The sequence below is a fragment of the Vulpes vulpes genome, chromosome 3, assembly GCF_048418805.1.
Source record: "Vulpes vulpes isolate BD-2025 chromosome 3, VulVul3, whole genome shotgun sequence".
Classification (NCBI taxonomy): domain Eukaryota; kingdom Metazoa; phylum Chordata; class Mammalia; order Carnivora; family Canidae; genus Vulpes; species Vulpes vulpes.
This window is the reverse complement of record NC_132782.1, coordinates 54,692,657-54,711,525: the sequence shown is the minus strand read 5'-3', so window position 1 is coordinate 54,711,525 and position 18,869 is coordinate 54,692,657.

Genomic DNA, 18,869 nt, shown 5'->3' with positions numbered 1-18,869 from the left:
AGGGAAAGTGTCTCTAGAGGAAAAGGCAGGGATACAGGTGGAAGTGCTAGTGGTAGTGGTCTTGGAGGGAACCGTGTTCTGCCCTCTAAGATTTAGGGTAAGTTGAGCTCCCCAAAGCCTGAGGAGCCAGTTCACAGAGGGGGAGCTATGGACCCAGCATTGGAAGAGGGCCAGCTCCTTCCCAGGACACCAAACAACTGCCTCAATTGCCTCCATGTGGCTCATTGCTGTGAGGAGAATGAAAATTCCACAGCTCTCACCTGGCCTGTCCAACTCAGGGTGCTATCTATGTGGCTCTGGTGGCTGCTCAGGCTTGAACCTGCCTGGATGTAACCAGTGTCCTCCATTCCCAGGCAGCCAGACAATGGGGCTCTGAGGCCTAGCAGAGTTCATGGCCTCTGGAGAATTGGTTATGATAGAGCCATCATTAGGTCCTCTGATAAGTACATACACACTCATACACACCACACATACTCACCCACACTCACACTCATACACAGTCTCTGCAGAAGCTCCTGCTATTTATCTTCAAAAGCCAGTAGATACAGAATGGAGTGTGCCACATGCCCACCTCCACCATCCTGATCAGGGCTGGTTTCACAGTGCTGGCAGCTTTGCTACTGACTCAGTCACTGAGACACCACTAGTGAAGAAAACCAATATGTTGTTTCCCTCTCCGAAATGAGAGCGCACCAGACAAAGAGTCACAAAGGGTGGCCCTGACAGCAGCTATCCATGGTCCCCAAATGGCTTCTGGTGAGTTTTAGCATCTCTCTCACCTATCAGGAGGGACATAGTGGTTCTTGACAGAGGAAGTCCCCACTCTGTATTGCCTAGATTAACTGATGTGATTTATTGGTGAGTATATATTTTCAAGGCTGATTCAGTGTAGCCTTGACCCACAATGACTCCCATCATTATCGTGCTTCATACCACTACTTCCCCACAAAAGCAGGTGCAGTTCACATTCTGTGCGTTCCTCTATCCATCACCCCCATTCTCCCGGCAGTACCACCCCAATCACAGACTCACTAAATTGCCTCTTCTAATACGATCCCTTACTTCCTCACATGGGTGAGTAATAATTGTGAGGGCAAGGCTGTGGGAGGACATGCAAATACCATTCCTTCTTGGTGCCTCATTCGTGGGAGGTGCTTAGAAAATGAGCATTCACTGGTGGGAAGAAGGGCTGAGGGGCACAGATGTGGAAGCTCTTCAGTTTTTTCAAGGCCATGGTAACTGCCATGCAGGGAAAAGAGTCCACTCAAAGCTTCAACAGCCTTCAGAAAGCAGAGGGCCCAACTGAACGTCGCCAGACCACAAACAGCTTCCCAGGACTTCCTAGGGCCACAGGCTGTGAGGACAGCTGGCAGGCAAAGTCTCTTCCTGGTTGGGTTTATACAAGACAATGGCACACATTGGTACCTGGCACTTCTCCAGAGGCCCAATTTTTAGGGTTTCTTCTGTTTCTTGGTTACCTCTGTGAGGACAGGGTCAGTCTTTGCTGGCTATAGCCCTCTTGAAACTCTGGACAGTGACTCATAGATTAGCCCTAAACAACAATTCATCTGTGGACAGTGGCTGGGGCACTGTGTGTACCTGGCAGCAATGTCCCTGCCATCCCACCTGGCTCCCAGCCCAAATGCAAGGATAGGCCCCCAAATCCTAGCCAGCTACAGAAGCAAAGGCCAGTTTTAAGGAAACTGTCACTTTCCTTGATAAAAATAGTACCCAGGCTCTCTGCAACAGATAGTATTGGTTGCCAAATGAACTTCCCAGTGGAGTCCTGATTTTATTCAGTCATCCACCCATTACCAGCTCATGGTCTTCCACTGGCATCTGTTACTGGTCCAGGTGTTGGCATGTGGAAAATGTTTCAGTCAGGCTAGGGAAGTACAGTCCGTGCCCGAGAAAACATCATATTTCTTGATATGCACAAAATGCATGTAGCTGTGGTAGCCATTAGCAGCTATCTCAAAACCACAAAGAAAACCAGCTCTGAGTAGAAGCTAACACTGAAGGCAACCATGTGGAACATTAGAAAGAACTGGTGTATCTGATGCCATCGTTGATGCCTGGATTACATCATGCCTAGGGCTGCTCTACCTTGGCCTCTCTGGTGTCCAATAAGACATTTTCTTTTTGTTGAAACCAGTTTGATTCAACACGCTCTGTTCCTTGCAACCAAAAGGACCCAAAGTGATATTCACTGCAAGGCTGGTCAGGGAAGAAGACTCTCCATGTGGAGAGAGGCAGAAAAACCAATGCAGTGAAACTCTTGTTTCCAACAATTCACCCTCCATGGTAACCTCCAAGCGCACCTGTTTAATGCCGTAACCACAGTCTTTCTCTTAAATATTCCTCTGTAAGCAAAGATCAGGGTTGGGTATTTAAATAACTCTTCATGTAATCTTTAGATTGGTAGCAGGAAAATAAGCAGAGAGAATAATTTGCAGCTAGATAATGTAGTGCTCAAGATATGGATTGATCTTCTTCAGATAGTGGCTTTAGGCTTCAATCCATGTTCACAGGCTGAGCATCATCGAGCATCCCAGAGTCATGCCTTACAAATCCGTGCTTTCTGACGTGTAGTCTGAGAGCGAAGGAAAGACCCCAAGAGGAACAGGGAAGTCTCTCTCCTACTTCCTTAGTTTTCTGTTATAGGTCCTGCCTCTTGCTATAGCGATTGATGCAGAAAAGGCCACATTTTGCAACTCTAAGAGCCTCTACTTGAGGCCACAGTAGCTACAATGAATAATGAATCCCAGGATGGATGATACAGTGATATAAGCACTGATACAAGAGCCAGAAATCAGCCAGCAGGAAGACACAGGAACTGCTTCTTTAAAAGCTATGCATTGGATCATGCCTCCCCACCTCGCATGGACCCCTGAACCAGCTGGGCCCATGCCTCTTCAGCCCAAGCTGAGTACAACATAAAGGAGACATCACAGTACATACCCTCCATTTCCATGCTGGCAGTGGGGCATGGTAGGAGCAGAAGACCAGAGCCTCCTGTCTGGGTTTGACTCCATTTCTGTCACTTGTTAATTGTGTGGCCTTAAGCAAGTCACTTAGTCCTATGAGCCTCCATTTCCTTTTGTGCAAGTTTACTACACAGTTGTCATGATGACTCAAAGGATAAAGTGTATAATATGCCTGGCACATTAGTAGTTTCCCAATACATGATAGTTTTAGTTACGAGTAACCCTTTGGCCAGTTTTGCACTTCCTTCTGTTACCTTTTAGAGATGCCTGACTATGCCTTTACATCTCTTTCTTCTGTTGGGCTTCCAGGTTACCCTCAGATCTGACACACAGCTCATTCTTTCCTGAGTTACTCCACCCTGATAATGTCCTACAGACATTCTTGAAGATTGGCCTCTGGCACTGCAAGGCCCAGAACCCTTCCTGTCTAGCTGTGTCTCCCTGGGCTGCACTCCTATCCATCACATCTAATAGGACCAATCCCAAAGCCTTTGAAAGACTCTGGAGATAGAGAAGACTGTCCCCAGGCAAATGAACCCATGAAGCAGTTCCCCCATGGCTCTCACTCGAGCCTTCACCATTCATTGATATGATGGCATTGAATGGCAAGTCATGCTAGCTTGGGAGAGAAGCAAGTCTGGGCACTGCCAGCACAGCAAACAGTCTGATCTCTCTTCATAAGGTCCATCTGCCTGTGGTGGACCAGAGCCGATGGAATCTCCTAGGGCTACTAGAACCAGATACCTTTCAACAGGTTTTGCCATTGATCTTAATAAATACAAGGAGGCAGCAACTGGCATGAGAAATCCAAAGCAATCCTGGCCTGGAAGACTTAGGTTCAAAAATCCTCACCATTTCAAATCAATACAACCAATATTCCCAGGGCATCTCCCAGGAGCCAGCACTGCACCAGGCACTGGGGTTGCAAGGATGAGTAAGAGGTATCTCTGTCTTGGAGATGCTTAGAGCTGGAGAGAGTGGTGAAAGGGGACCAGATGGAGGCTGAGTAGGGTAAGAAAATAAGACAGGTTCTAAGACAGGGGTACAAATAGGGTATAAAGGGCATACTAAAAAAGGAGGGGTCAGTCCTCCTTGGAGTAGGAGTCACAGAGGAAATGACCCAGATATCAGTCACACAAATATTTACTATCAACTGGCACAAATTTCTGGGCTCGAGGATTTCACAGGCATTATCTCATTTATACTTTACGAAAACCCTGTGAAGCAGATAGTACCAACCCTGTGATTTTCAAAGATGAGGAAATATAAGTCCAAAGGCCACATGCTAATAAACTATTTTGGAGCTTTGGTACAATTAGAACTGTCTGACCACCCTGGATGGCCTACCTTTGAGGGTCTAGTTTGCTGATGCACACAAGCTTCAACTGTGCAATTATATGAGTAGATGCCTGGATATCTACGCATCATTCTGGTGACAGGAAAATTCATGCAAGTGAAACCCACAAACAGAGAAGCTAAGGTGAACCCTCCTCCTTCATATCCCCACTTCCTTCCTCATTATCTTTCTCAGTTTTAGAAGTCTTAAAACTTGACCAAAAAAATTTTTTTCTTTGCCTCCAGAAGCCACTGTGCTTCTCGATTTCATCATGTTGGCCTTAAAATTGACAAAGAGCCTACTCCCAAGGAGGAGGGAGGAGGGTGGGCTGAGAAAGGAGGGATAACTGGGGACGATGGAGGAGAGGGAACAGGAGGAAGTCCTGCAGGGGCTGTGAGGACCTAGGCCTAACAGGTGAGTGGATAAGCAGAGAGGGGAAGTGGAGGCAGAGTATCAATTGGGAACAAGAGGATACAGAGAGGAAAGAGCAGATGGTTGAAAGATCCAAAGAGGATGAGAAGGAAGAACCATAGCCAGGTTCCAAAGGACACAAAAGCAGGATGTCCACATGGTCAATCCCAGTTCCCCCTGCCTCCATCCTTGTATCCCAGCCTCTTTGGGGGATACTGTGCTGGCTCCTTAAAAATATAGACTCACGTATTGGAAGTACTAGTTTCTGGGGGAAGAAACTCAGCAGGCCTGTTTTCACTCAAACCTCAGGCTCTCCGTCAGTAAAGGACGGGTGCGGGAATCAGCGAGGTGATCTTTCCAGCTCTGACATTCCAGGATTTCAGGACCAGCCCATCTTCCCTGAACTTGGCTGGAGAGGGAGGAGACTAAGAGCCTGGGGACTTGAGCCAACTCTGCAGGAGCATGGGAAGAGGCAGCAGCTTTAAGACAGAATCAATAAACAAACTGCTACATCAAGAAGGCAATCTTAGTCCTACCTTCATCCATATAGCTTTCTCAAAATTATTTTGTCACCCTACCCATGTTTCCTTTTCCCCATGTAGCTGCAGCTTTTACTGAGCAATAGCCCAGAAGCAGAAGAGGTTACTAATATGAAGCCTCTACCCCAGGGTAGTAGGCTGAATTATATCCTTCGAAGATACCAAGTCCAGAAGACTGGAACCTGAAAAGTGACCTTATCTGGGGGGCCGGGGGTGAAGAAGGTTTTGCAGCTATGATTAAGTTAAGGCTTTTGAGATGAGGTGATTATCCTGGATTATCCAGGTAGGATCTAAATGCAATCACATATATCCTTAGAAATGAGAGGTGGGGAGATTTGACACAGAGAAGTGCATTTGAAGATGCTGGCCTTGAAGACTGAGGGGAATAAAAGAACCACAAGCTAAGGAGTGCCAGCAGCCACCAGGAGCTGGAAGAGGCAAGAACAGATTCTCTTCCCTAGAGCCTCAAAAGGGAGTGCAGCCCCTTCAACACATTCATTTCTGCCCAGTAATACTAATTTTGGACTTCTGGCCTCCGAAACTGAGGGAATTAATTTCTGTTTTTTTTTTTAAGCCTTAAACTTGGGATAATTTATTACATCAACCATAGAAAACAAATGCACCCAGCCGCCTCCTTCCCCCAACCCTACACGTTCTGCATGCATGCCCTGTGTTCTGAGTGTGCCCTGGGCCTGCTGTTCCCTCAGAGTGATAGAGCCATCTGGACTCTCTGGATGAGCTGTAATGAAAAAGCCACGGACTGGGAGGTATGCAGAGACCTGAGATGGAGATCCAGTTCGTTACCTCTTTATGGTAGGAGAGGTCTTCACCAAGCTGAGCCTGTTTTTTTGTTTTGTTTTGTTTTGTTTTGTCTATAAAATTCAAATAGTAATCCCTTACTACTCACTTCCATCGTGGTAAGACTATGAGATAGAATGGATTAAAAGACAGGTGTCATCTTTAAAACTCCATCCATGTACTCTTCTTGTTTTTTCATTAAATCTTGCTTCCTGGGCACAATCCTGAGAAGATCTCTAGCAATAGCAATACATAATCCTTAGGAAATAAAACTAAGAGTCAGGTTGATAGAATCTTCTATAGCCCTTATTAGTTCAGACTAACTTTCCCAATGCTTATTCCCTGATTCCGTGTGACAGGAAACAGTGGAGAATGTGTGAATGATCCTAGGGAGGGTTTATGGATGCAAACCCTTTCCCAGCTCCCCTAACCTAGAATCACTGGTGTGCTTTATCCACAGACTGGTCAAGGCTATAAAAATCCTAGGTGTGTTCATGAGTTTTGCACTACCCAGGTGAAAGGACCTGGCATGAGTCTGATAACTTGTGGACAATGTCTTATTTGCTTTATGTCTCCAGTGCCTAGCATGGAAGACCCAGTAAATGTTTGTTGGTGAATGAAGGAATGGACTGATATATGAGTGGATACATGCATGAACGAAAGAACGAATGAATGAAAGGAAATGAGTCTTAAACATCCACAAAACCTTCAAGTCACAAAATTCTCATGTCCACTAGTACTATCCCTGTCTATATCCCTGTCTATTGGGTTTTAACCTCAGTTCCACTGTCTCACATTGTCTATCTGGATCTCTGTTCTGAACTTGGCTGGGACACATCCTTGCAAGTCTCCCATCAAAGAGCTTCTAATAAAAATAAGCAGTCTATGGTGCTCCCCTGGATCTCCTGCTTACCTGTAATGGGTTTCCAACACTGCATTAGGTCCTAGAGGTACAGCAGCAGCCTCTCCTGGTCATCCAGAGGGTAGTACCCTCTCTGTCCTATACTCTGACAGACTCCTCTGCCCATCTGTACCTCGGGCCAGCAGCAGCACAGAATTAGAGTCCCCTGGCTCCCCTCCTACCAGGTCTTACCTCTTTCACCTGGGCTGCTGGGGTCCCATCATGGTTTCCCCAGATTCCAATAGAAGTATGCTTGGGAGAGGAGGGAGGACCGAACATTTCTATAGATGGAACAGAATCTGAGAAGCCCGATGTTTTTCTTTTATATTGGTTGCTACAGTCATCCATGCTCATTGCATAGAACTTGGAAAGTACATGAAAGCACAAAGTATCAGAAAAAAAGTCATCGTAATTCCACCTTTTAGGGTCAATCACCATTAACATTCTGGTATATTTCTATTCGGTCACTTTTCTATAATTCTTACATAATTTAGATCACAGAATATATGCAATTTAAACCTTGCTTTCTAAATGTAATATTTAGCATAAACCATTTTTCATATCACCAAAAATGCTCCATAAATATCATTTTTAGTGGCTGCATAACACACTTCAGTCCAATATTAATAATGATTTACGGGCATAATCCAGAGTTGGCTTTCCCTTGGTGCTTTAACTCCATCTCATTTTCTTTGTTCCCTGGACAATCCATTTGCAGAACTCAGCAGCATCTCTTCGAGCTCTCTAAGAAGGATTTGTTCATTCCAGAGTCACAATGAACATGAGCAATATAAACATTCACTGAAGATTTCACAGAGAAGACAGAAGAAAGATTTTACGTTGTATATCCTACAGCAAATAATTTTAACAAACATATCCCTTAAACACTTCTGATTTATACTAAGCCCCTATGTGGCCAGAGAGCCAGCAGTTTTCTTGTTTTTGTTTTTCCTGGTTTTTCTTTCCTTCTTCCTAGATAACATTCCCCCAACACCATCATATTTTTTAAACGGTTGTTATAAAAGCTTCAACTTCACAGACTTATCCTCCTCCTGGGACTTGGGGAAGCAAAGGGTCTCTGAACACCTGGACCCACCTACCTTCTGTAGAAGGCAGTTTAGTGACAAATTGTTTGATGCTTGAAAAGGCCTTAAAATAAGCCAGTCCATCCTCACTACTTCACCAACCTTACTTATTATCATCAAAGTATTTCTTCCAGACATATAAAATGCTTTCTCTATGAATAAATGACTTTCTCAATTTCATTAAGCTGGTATATAATGAAATCTCCTTGACTTTTTTTATGGGATCAATTCTTTCTTATTTAGATTAGATCTGAATAAGAAAAACTCGTTTTAGGAAGGAAATGGAAAACTGCCCATGCAAATATGGGACTTGTATATGAGAATCTCATAGATACCCAGAAAAGAGTGATAACTACCAACTCTCATTAAGGGATATTTGACTGGGGGAAGGAGGAGATAGAATTTAAATAAAAGAATATCAGTCTGTTGATATACTGGGTGAAAGAGAGTAGCAGCAGCCTAAAAGCAAGGCCAGGAAGTATGTTTTATCCACTAGGAAAATCTCTTCATTGTCAACAGTAGTCCCTGTCCCTATTTGCCTGGAGGTCCCCCTCTGCAAGGGCGCAGCTTAGAATGCTAGGTCCAGTAGAGCACAGGTCATTTCCAGAAAGCCACAGCAAACTAGGGTGTGTTCAGAGGGCAGCTATGATAACTATTTGAAGGGCGATAAGAAAAGCCTGAATGAAGGAGACAGTGGCTCCATGGTAAGCCCCTAGAGGCAGTAGAAGGGGTGAGGTGACACGCATTCACACAATCAGGCAAAGATGGGTGTGAGGTGTGACATGGACAATCCTGAGAGGCTCTGTGAAATGAAAGAGGCAGTTGGTCCCAGAGAACATAGCTCCAGGTGGGAGATGAAGGGTGCTCTGCTCTGTGAGCTGAGCAAATGCACGGCTTTCATTTGTTTATGAACATGGAAATTAACCCCACTGGGATGGGGTAGTTAAAAGGTGGCACCAAGGAGCACTCCCTCCCCAGGGTGGCTGCACTTAGCATGCAGGGGGAACCGCCAATGGGGAAGAAAGGGTGGAGGCCAGGGCACCCCTACTTGGCTGGCAAACCCAAGGAACTGGAGGCAGGCCCCTGCCCATTACCCCACCCACTAAGTGTCCTCTCCAGCCCAGAGGCTTCCAGAGTAAGGGGATGGTGTGAGAGGGGGTTGGGTTGCAGATGCAGCACCTCCTAAAACAAAAAAACAAAAAAAAACACGAAAAACCAGGAGGACCAGTTAAATTTGAATTTCAGAGAAATCCATTTTTTAGTGTAGATATGTTCCGAATATTGCACGGCAAGCCTATGATGACAAAATGGGTAACTGCCCAAGTTTTCTGTCAATAATAGAAAAAGCAGAAGTTAGGGAAATAGGGAACTCTAGTGGTTGGAGAATCCGCACAGCAGAGGCGTCTGCACATGCGCCCCTGATCCAGCCGGACAGGAGAGGGTGGGGGTGGGGACAGGGAGTGAGGGAGGGAAAGATATGAAACTGGTGGCACTGTCACTGGCTGATGACAACTAGGGAACTCACAGGAAGATAAAAATGATTTTTTAAAAACTTGGTTTCATTGTAAACAGAAAACTAGCCATTTATGTGAATTTTCCACCATTTCTGTTTTTTTTTTTTTTTTTTTTTTTTTTTTTGAGATCCCACCCTGTCTTCCTCACTAGGACCTTGTGCACTCACAGCAGCAGAACTGGCTTATGAGAGCTCACCAATCCTCTCCAGCCTCTCTCTCACCATAAAATGACACCTAGTCCATGAAGGCTCTGACATCTGCATGTCCTGGGTCCAGGGTGGATCCTTGACTGCGGCCAACTGTCTCCCCCCTGTCATTGTGAACTCAGACTACTTGGATGCTTTCCCTCAAAGTTCCTCTCCAGGATACCTCCCCCCCCACCCCCCCTCCCCCGCACCCTCACAGTTTCCTTATTGGTTGGAATTTGGTTTAGGAACGTTTATCTGCTATTTCCTCTGCTTACTGGGAGATAAAATAGTGAGGCAAATTATGAGTGTGTCAGATGCTCTGCTTTTAGCCAAATAATGTTTCCACAGATATGAATGGTCTGAGTTCCCAGCTGAGTATATTTTCTCTGGAACCAGTTTCGTGATCTGTATCAGAAAGGCACCCTCCATTTCCTCTAACCAGGTGCTACTCTGTGGCACCTGCTTGCTTGACCTTCCCCGCTTGCTCCTTTGGCTGGTGCTACGCTTTGGAGCACTAAGTCATCTTGGCTCCCATTTTTTCTTTAGCCTTTCGGTAGTGGGTATGTTCTTTATGATTGTCATCCTTCAATTGTCCTGTTTCAGCCTCGAGGCCCATATTGCTGTGACCCAGAGAGTCATACGAGAGCATGTGGGCTGCCCTGTGGGCAACCTGCTTCACTTTGTTCACCGCCCCTGCCCTCTCTATGTTGTGTGAATAGACACTTGGGACCTCTGTAAGGAGAAATAGGAATTCAGGTGCCCAATGCAGGCAACTCAGATCGTCTTACTCATCTTGTCACCGTGGGAGTCTACTCAGGCTTCTTTTCCTTCTCCTGAAGATAACGACTTGCTCTTAACTTTGGGAATTGAAGCCCTCCACCCCCTCACCTCCTGTCCCCTGGTCCCCTCCTGTCTGCTGGAACCATCAACTGCAACATCCTACCTCCGGTCACAGGGAAGGGAGAGCAGTTCCCCCATCCTCTCCCAGTGGTTTCATCCCATCTCCCTATCACAGACACGGCACATGTTCCAATCTGTGTCAGTCTTCCTCTGGGAGCATCTATGAAGTCATTGGTGGGGGTGATACAGGCTTGAACTGTGGGCAACAGCGCTTTCTTTCCTCCTGCTGCTGAAAGAACCCCATTCTTAAAGGCAAGTAGGACTGAGGAGTGGAAGGAGAGACCAAGAGACCCTGTGACATCATTTGAGTCCCTCTATCCAGTTATGCCTGTGGCCACCCCACATCTGGACTTCCATTTTTTAGGGGGGATACTTTAGGTGATCTGTGTTAGCTTTCGCCTTTGCAGTTCAAGAGTCCTGAACAACACACCTTGGTATCCACAGTTCTCCCCACATTTCACTGACACGGTACTTACTGTGTAGTACATGCATTCTCTTCCATGGTTCTCGACTTCAGTCCCATCAACTAAGGAGATCATAGAAAGGAAACAAGGCTAAAAGAGTGCACAGCTAGTAAAGACCTCTGCTGGAATCTAGTTGCAAATTCTCGAGCTCCAAATCCAATTGTCTTTTTCAAATTTTTAAGATTGTGGTTCACACAAAGAAATTTTTATGTATGGCCAAATACGTATATATCCTGTTATGGTGAACCATATGGCACTGCAGGTGCCTGACTGCTGTGACCTACAACGGCATGTTCCTGCAGTTCAATCTCTACGTACAATGTGACAGATGCAGAAATATCACAAAGCAATGCTCATCCTTAGTATGTATCATGCACCCAGGTAATTCCATTCTGTTCTACTCCATCTCTTCAAGTGCTAATCACAACCAACTAAGCTGATTTCATGACACACTAAGGAGACGTGACCTGTGGTCTGAGAAAGCACGACCTCCACAAAACCATTCTGGCACCTGAGCTTCTCTGGAGTGTTTCTCTCGCTCCCTTTAAATTTCAGTTTAAGTCCCTTGTGTTGAACTTTCAGACACAAACATCCTTCTCCATCATTGTTTTGGCCAGAGGATTCTCCTCAGAGGTATCTGGAAGGGCTGCCTCCTGGGCCATGTGTGTAGTTGGGGTGTGGGAATACGGTGAGCACAGCACCAAGACAATTCCACCCAAATTCAAGAACCACAGATGGGGGTGTTGCTACTTGTAGCAAAAAAAAAAATGGTGATTTGTAATAAATATTGTAGCAAGCATACAACCTACAGCCCCAAAGGAGATCCAACTTTCTCCAAGCATATCTGGTTAACTTGAGACTATCCCAGAAGAGTTCATTTCTGTGAAGTAACTTGCCCAAGGCCTTTCGGCTCGGGTGGGTGAGAAGGCAGGTTTGATACAGGAAGACACGTGGTGACTGTCACCTGTCCGGCCTTGGGAGTGCTGTGTGAGCCCACGGCGGGCGGGGGTGGAGGGTAGGCTGCAGGGGCTGCTCCTGTTCGGGGCTCTGTCGGCACCCAAGGGACTATATGTGACATGGGGTGGGGGTGGGGGGCGGGGGGTTCCTTGGCCATTGGCAGTATGCCCCCAGGGGCAGCCCCAGAGCAGGAGAGGAATAAGGCATGCCCAGGTGAAACTGCTGTGGGGAAGCTGTGCCTATGGAATCACATTGTGTGGGGTGCCTGCTGGATGCCCCCGGGGAATGGGACAAGTCCTCAAGGGGCTCTTTGTAGGGACGCCTGGGTGGCTCAGCGGATGAGCATCTGCCTTCGGCCCAGGGCGTGATCCTGGAGTCCTGGGATCGAGTCCCACGTCGGGCTCCCTGCATGGAGCCTGCTTCTCCCTCTGCCTGTGTCTCTGCCTCTCTCTGTGTGTCTCTCATGAATAAATAAATAAAATCTTACAAAAAAGCCGGGGGGGGGCGCTCTTTGTGGGCACCACGGCGTAACTTGCACTGCAAAGGGATTGGCCAGTGGAGCATGGGTAGTGACTGCTAACTGCTCTACAGGCACTTCACTGGCTGGCAGGTCTGGGGAAATTCAACTTACATTAAGCAAACACAATCACATTACAGAACATCGTGTTTGGAGAGTACATTACACCAATTGCTGTCATCAACATATTTTGCAAAGCACAAAACAACTCTATGGGGTGGGCAGGAAAGCACAGGACCTCTATTTTGCAGGGAACAAAGGTCATGGATGGTGGGTAGTGGGCATGAAATAGCTCAGGCAAGGTCATATAGCCAGGAAACAGCAGAGCCAGGAGTCAAACCCACTGTCTTCAGCCTGAGGGTTTTTGCAGGTTGTTCCCATGGCAACCCTACCAAACTGCCCAAAGGGTGCTGAGCAGGAAGGAAAGAAACCAGGATGGAGAAAGGTGGGTACCAACTCCTGCCACCCTTCCCTGTTTCCCCAGTGCCTGTGGTCCTGATGAGAGTCATCACATATCACTCTCCCTCCTTCGACACCCCTGCTCTGCAATCCCTCTTCAAGATGGGCTGCAAAGGCTGGATTTTATGAGCACGGGGTGGGGTGGGGGGCCAGGAGAGGGGGCACAGGAGACTGCTCCAGCCAGATCCCAGTAGCTGCCCTGACCCATCACCCCTCCCCAGAGTCACCCACCCGGCAATCAACTTTGGAGTAGATGGCACTGGACATTCCAGAATAAAAGGGTAGCTTCGGTGTCTCTGCTTCCCTTCAGAGGTCTGATGCCATTATTAAGCACCTACTAGGTGCCAGGCCATATGCTTGGCACTTTATATGCATTATTTTATTTGATTCTCATACTGTCTCTGAGGCAGCATGGCCATCCCATTTTATGGGTGAGGAACTTAACTTGCCCAGTGTCACACAGGTGGCAATAAGCAAAGCCCAGATCAGGACCTGAGGTCCTGCTACCCACTCCAGACACCTTGCAACCACACCAATGTTGCTTTGGGGGCTCATTTTGCCCACTCTGGATGGAGACGGCATGGATGTATGGGAAAGAGGGCAATGATAACTGCTGAATAGGGTTTCTGTAGGTGAACAAACTCACTTGTGCCTCGCTGGTGTGCAGCAGATACACACTGGTAAGGCTGAGCTGGCTGTTTCAATGTTGACCAGTTGGTAAATTGCCATCTGAGTGACTCTGCAGCACCCCAGCCACCTTGACTGGTCCCTCAGGACTTCCTCATAGTTCAGCTGCTAAAGGGTTATTATTGCTTGAACCTCAGGGACCTCAGGACCATGGTCACCCCAGGGCTGTGGTCACTGTCCATTCTGACCGGCCATCTGTGCCCATGTTGTACCAATTGTTGTAAATGTTAGCATCACTCCTTTCTGACCCAATGAAAGCTGTGGAGTGGAGACTCTTGGACACCCAGCAATATCTGAAATGCCTAGTTGGATTCTGGCTTAAGCCTTAAAACCTTCAGAGGTATCTTGATAACTTGTGACCAGAGTGAGAGGCTCTGAGCACCAGTGAAAGTTTGCTCAAGTATGCCTCGTGATTCAGAGAAAATGGGGTCCTGCAAAAGTGGACAAGTGATTAGATTCTTCAAATGAACCCTATTGTCTTATTGATTTTCATGATAAAAATCAAAATTACACTAGAATAGTTAGCCCATTATTGACAGAAGGACACATTTCTGATGAGCCAGGGCTTGAGGTAGACCGTGCCTGAACACGCTGATTGTTGGAATAAGGAATTGCTTTTGGACAAACACTATGTGGTCTCATTCATTTGGGGAATATAAAAAAACAGTGAAAGGGAATAAAGGGGAAAGGAGATAAAATGAGTGGGAAATAGAGAGGGAGACAGAACATGAGAGACTCCTAACTGAGAAATGAACAAGGGGTAGTGGAAGGGGAGGTGGGCGGGGGGTTGGGGTAACTGGGTGACAGGCACTGAGGGGGCACTTGACAGGATGAGCACTGGGTGTTATGCTGTATGTTGGCAAATTGAACTCCAATTAAAAAATATACATTAAAAAAAGGAATTGCTTTTGTAGGACTTTGTGAACTTACAACACTTTACTGACCTTGGGAGTCACTGTCTGCTGCCAACTCTCAGCCCTTCTCAGAACACAGGGAGTTCTGTAGTGCCTGAGGATATTGATTCCACACTCAAGACTTCTGGAAACTGGCTCCCTTCCTTCCATTTCTGCTGTGAAATAACCCTAATATCTCCTATTTAACAAATCACTCTGACATGCCTCACACCGTGACAAGTGTTTAACATCCCTTATCTCATTTATTCTTCACCACAAATTTATTATGACCATTTTATAGACAAGGAAACTGAGGCTTGGATTTTTTTTAAAAGATCATTTATTTTAGAGTGATTGAGAGAGAGCACGCATGCGCCAGCAGGGGGAGGGGAAGAGGGAGAGAGAGAATCTCAAGTTGACTTCCCACTGAGCATGGAGTCTGATGCGGGGCTCGATCCCAAGATGCTGAGATCATGACCTGAGCCGAAATCAAGAGTCAGATGCTTCACTGGCTGAGCCACCCAGGCACCCGAGGCTTGGATATTTTAAAAAAATTATCCACGTCAACCCAGCCAGTAAGAAAGCCAATTGCCAAACTCAAGTCTGTTGAACTTCAAACCCCATCTTCCCTGCTTGACAGTCCTGGTGGCCAAGGCACCTAACAGTGCTCTGGGGACCTGACATGTTCTGGCAGCTGCCTCCCATGTGGCTTCATCCTGTACTTTACTCTTCCCCCCCTCACTGTGCTCCAGCCATGCAGACCTCCTTTCTGTTCCTTAAATGCACCCAGACTGTTTCTGTGAATGTGCTTTTGCTCTTGTTGCCTGCTGTGCCAGGAAGGTAAGAACTCTGCTAGGTCTGGGGATGTGCAGATATTTAAGAGACAATCCCTACCCTTAAGAATCTGCAATCTAGGGGTGCCTGGATGGCTCAGTCAGTTAAGTGTCTGACTCTTGATTTCAGCTCAGGTCATGATCTCAGGGTCATGAGATGGAACCTCACATTGGGCTCTGCACTCTCAGCAGGGAGTCTGCTTGAGGTTCTCTCTCTCCCTCTCCCACTGCTCCTCCCCCTGCTCTAAATAAATAAATAAATAAATAAATACAAATAAAGAATCTGCAGTCTAGGCACAACCACAGATAGATAATTATAACACAGTCTGACTAAATGCATTTCTAGAGCTCTCTAAAGACATAGAAATACAGGGATATGCAACTGGCTGCGTGTGTGTGTGTGTGTGTGTGTGTGTGTGTGTTTTTGTGTGAGACAGACAGACAGACAGACAGAAGATAGCCAGGAAATACTTTATGGAAAGCTGATGCTAAGCAAGGAACAAACAGGAGTGAACAAGAGTATGTAGGAGAGGAGAGGTCGTGATGTTCCAGGACGGGAACATTCCTGGAACATTCCAGGCAGAGGAGACAATGGGAGGAAGCACATAAAGGGGAGAGACAGTGATATGTATCTATGATGTGGGTGACCAGCAGTTTGGTGTTGCTGGGACCTATGTATGAGACAAAGCTGGAGAGGTAGTCAGGAGTTGGACCGTGGAAGGCCCTATGGCTAGGGAGACCGAATAACGTGTTGTCTAAACCAAGATACTCTGAGAGGCAGAGAGGGCACTAGTCTGCTGGGACCTCAAGACAGGAGAAAGAACCTAGACCTGTCCTGAGGCCCATGGGGTGTATAGTCATTCTCATCTGTAGTCCACGCTGCAGAATTTGGATCTCAGCCTATGCACAATGAGGACACATTGAAGGTTTTAATAGGGAGGTGGCAAAATCAGACCTACTTTCTTTAAGGGCCACTGGGACACAGAAATGGAGGATGGATTGGAAGGGGACCATGCTGGAGGAGGAGGACCACTTAGGAGCCTTGTACTAGGGTAAGAGGAAGTGGGGATGGGTTGGTGGTAGAGAAAGGTAAGAAGAAAGATATTTCTCAAGGAATGAAAGCATACTGAGGAGGAAAGAGCTTCAGGATTTTATAATTGGTGAAGAAAGGGAAGAGGGAAGAATGAATGACCCCCACTCAGCTGCCTATCAAGGGAACTGGGTAGACAGCAGTGTCACCCACAGTAAAGTAGAACAGGCTTTGGAGCTGTGTACTGAGTGTAGCTTTGGACAGGTTGAGCTGAGGTGCCCGTGGGGTATCTGGGGAAGTTGTCCATTAGGCAACTGGACAACTTGTGAGTCTGAAGCTGTGCAGAAAGGCTGGAGACTTACCTGGAGCTCATCAAAATATAAAATATCAAAAAAGTTAAAAAAAAAGGAATGGGTGCCTGGGTGGCTCTGTTGTTGGGTGTCTGAATCTTGATTTCAGTTCAGGTAATGATCTCAGGATCATGGGATCTAGCCCCATGTTGGGCTCCTTGCTAGGCATGGAGCTTGCTTGAGACTCACTGCCTCTGTCTGCCCCCCCCCACCCCACACACACTCTCTCTGACTCTCAAAAAAAAAAAAAAGAGTGAAAAAGAAAATTTTCACAGAGAGTTCTGTTCAGAGAAAAATGCTGGGCTAACATTATTCTCTTCCACTTGTCAATTATCTTTCAAAAAATAAACTTTATTTCAATAACAGGATATTTAATTAACACTCTAATAACTTGTGAAAATTAATAAGCTTATAATTTTCCCTTGGAAAAACCTGCTTCAGGTCCTCCACATTCCTAATTACATTATTATTTGCTACAAGCTAAATTTATTTCTGTCAGTTAGGTATGGCATGGCTTGCTGCCTGGTGTTTGTGGAGCTCAGCGCTTCGTTCATGAGGTGGCCACTGGAGACTGGCAATGATGACAGGCCTGTGGGAATGAAACTGGGTTGGGACTTCTATTTTTTCAACTTCTTAATTCATCTTTTAAAAAGTTTTCTAGTTTTGAATATGTAATACACTCACATGGTTTATAAGTTTTAAAATGTATAAGTCTATACAGTCAAATGTCACTTATCTACCCCATCCCTCATCTGCACAGTTCCCATTCCTGCTCCAGGTAATCACTGACAATTTCTTGGAGCCTTCCAGTTTCCTCAGCATACATGAACAAATTCAAATATATATTCTATCTCCTACCCCATTTTTCACACAAAAGTTTTTAGAGTACACTTATAGTTTGAAACTTCTTTTTTTTTTTTTTTAATTAATTTTTATTGGTGTTCAATTTACCAACATACAGAAAAACACCCAGTGCTCATCCCGTCAAGTGTCCACCTCAGTGCCCGTCACCCATTCCCCTCCAACCCCGCCCTCCTCCCCCCTTCCACCACCCCTAGTTCGTTTCCCCGAGTTAGGAGTCTTTATGTTCTGTCTCCCTTCCTGATATTTCCCAACATTTCTTCTCCCTTCCTTTATATTCCCTTTCACTATTATTCATATTCCCCAAATGAATGAGAACATACACTGCTTGTCCTTCTCCGATTGACTTATTTCACTCAGCATAATACCCTCCAGTTCCATCCACGTTGAAGCAAATGGTGGGTATTTGTCGTTTCTAATCGCTGAGTAATATTCCATTGTATACATAAACCACATCTTCTTTATCCATTCATCTTTCGATGGACACCGAGGCTCCTTCCACAGTTTGGCTATTGTGGCCATTGCTGATAGAAACATCGGGGTGCAGGTGTCCCGACGTTTCGTTGCATCTGAATCTTTGGGGTAAATCCCCAACAGTGCAATTGCTGGGTCGTAGGGCAGGTCTATTTTTAACTCTTTGAGGAACCTCCACACAGTTTTCCAGAGTGGCTGCACCAGTTCACATTCCCACCAACAGTGTAAGAGGGTTCCCTTTTCTCCGCATCCTCTCCAACATTTGTTGTTTCCTGCCTTGTTAATTTTCCCCATTCTCACTGGTGTGAGGTGGTATCTCATTGTGGTTTTGATTTGTATTTCCCTGATGGCAAGTGATGCAGAGCATTTTCTCATGTGCATGTTGGCCATGTCCATGTCTTCCTCTGTGAGATTTCTCTTCATGTCTTTTGCCCATTTCATGATTGGATTGTTTGTTTCTTTGGTGTTGAGTTTAATAAGTTCTTTATAGATTTTGGAAACTAGCCCTTTATCTGATATGTCGTTTGCAAATATCCTCTCCCATTCTGTAGGTTGTCTTTTAGTTTTTTTGACTGTATCCTTTGCTGTGCAAAAGCTTCTTATCTTGATGAAGTCCCAATAGTTCATTTTTGCTTTTGTTTCTTTTGCCTTTGTGGATGTATCTTGCAAGAAGTTACTGTGGCCG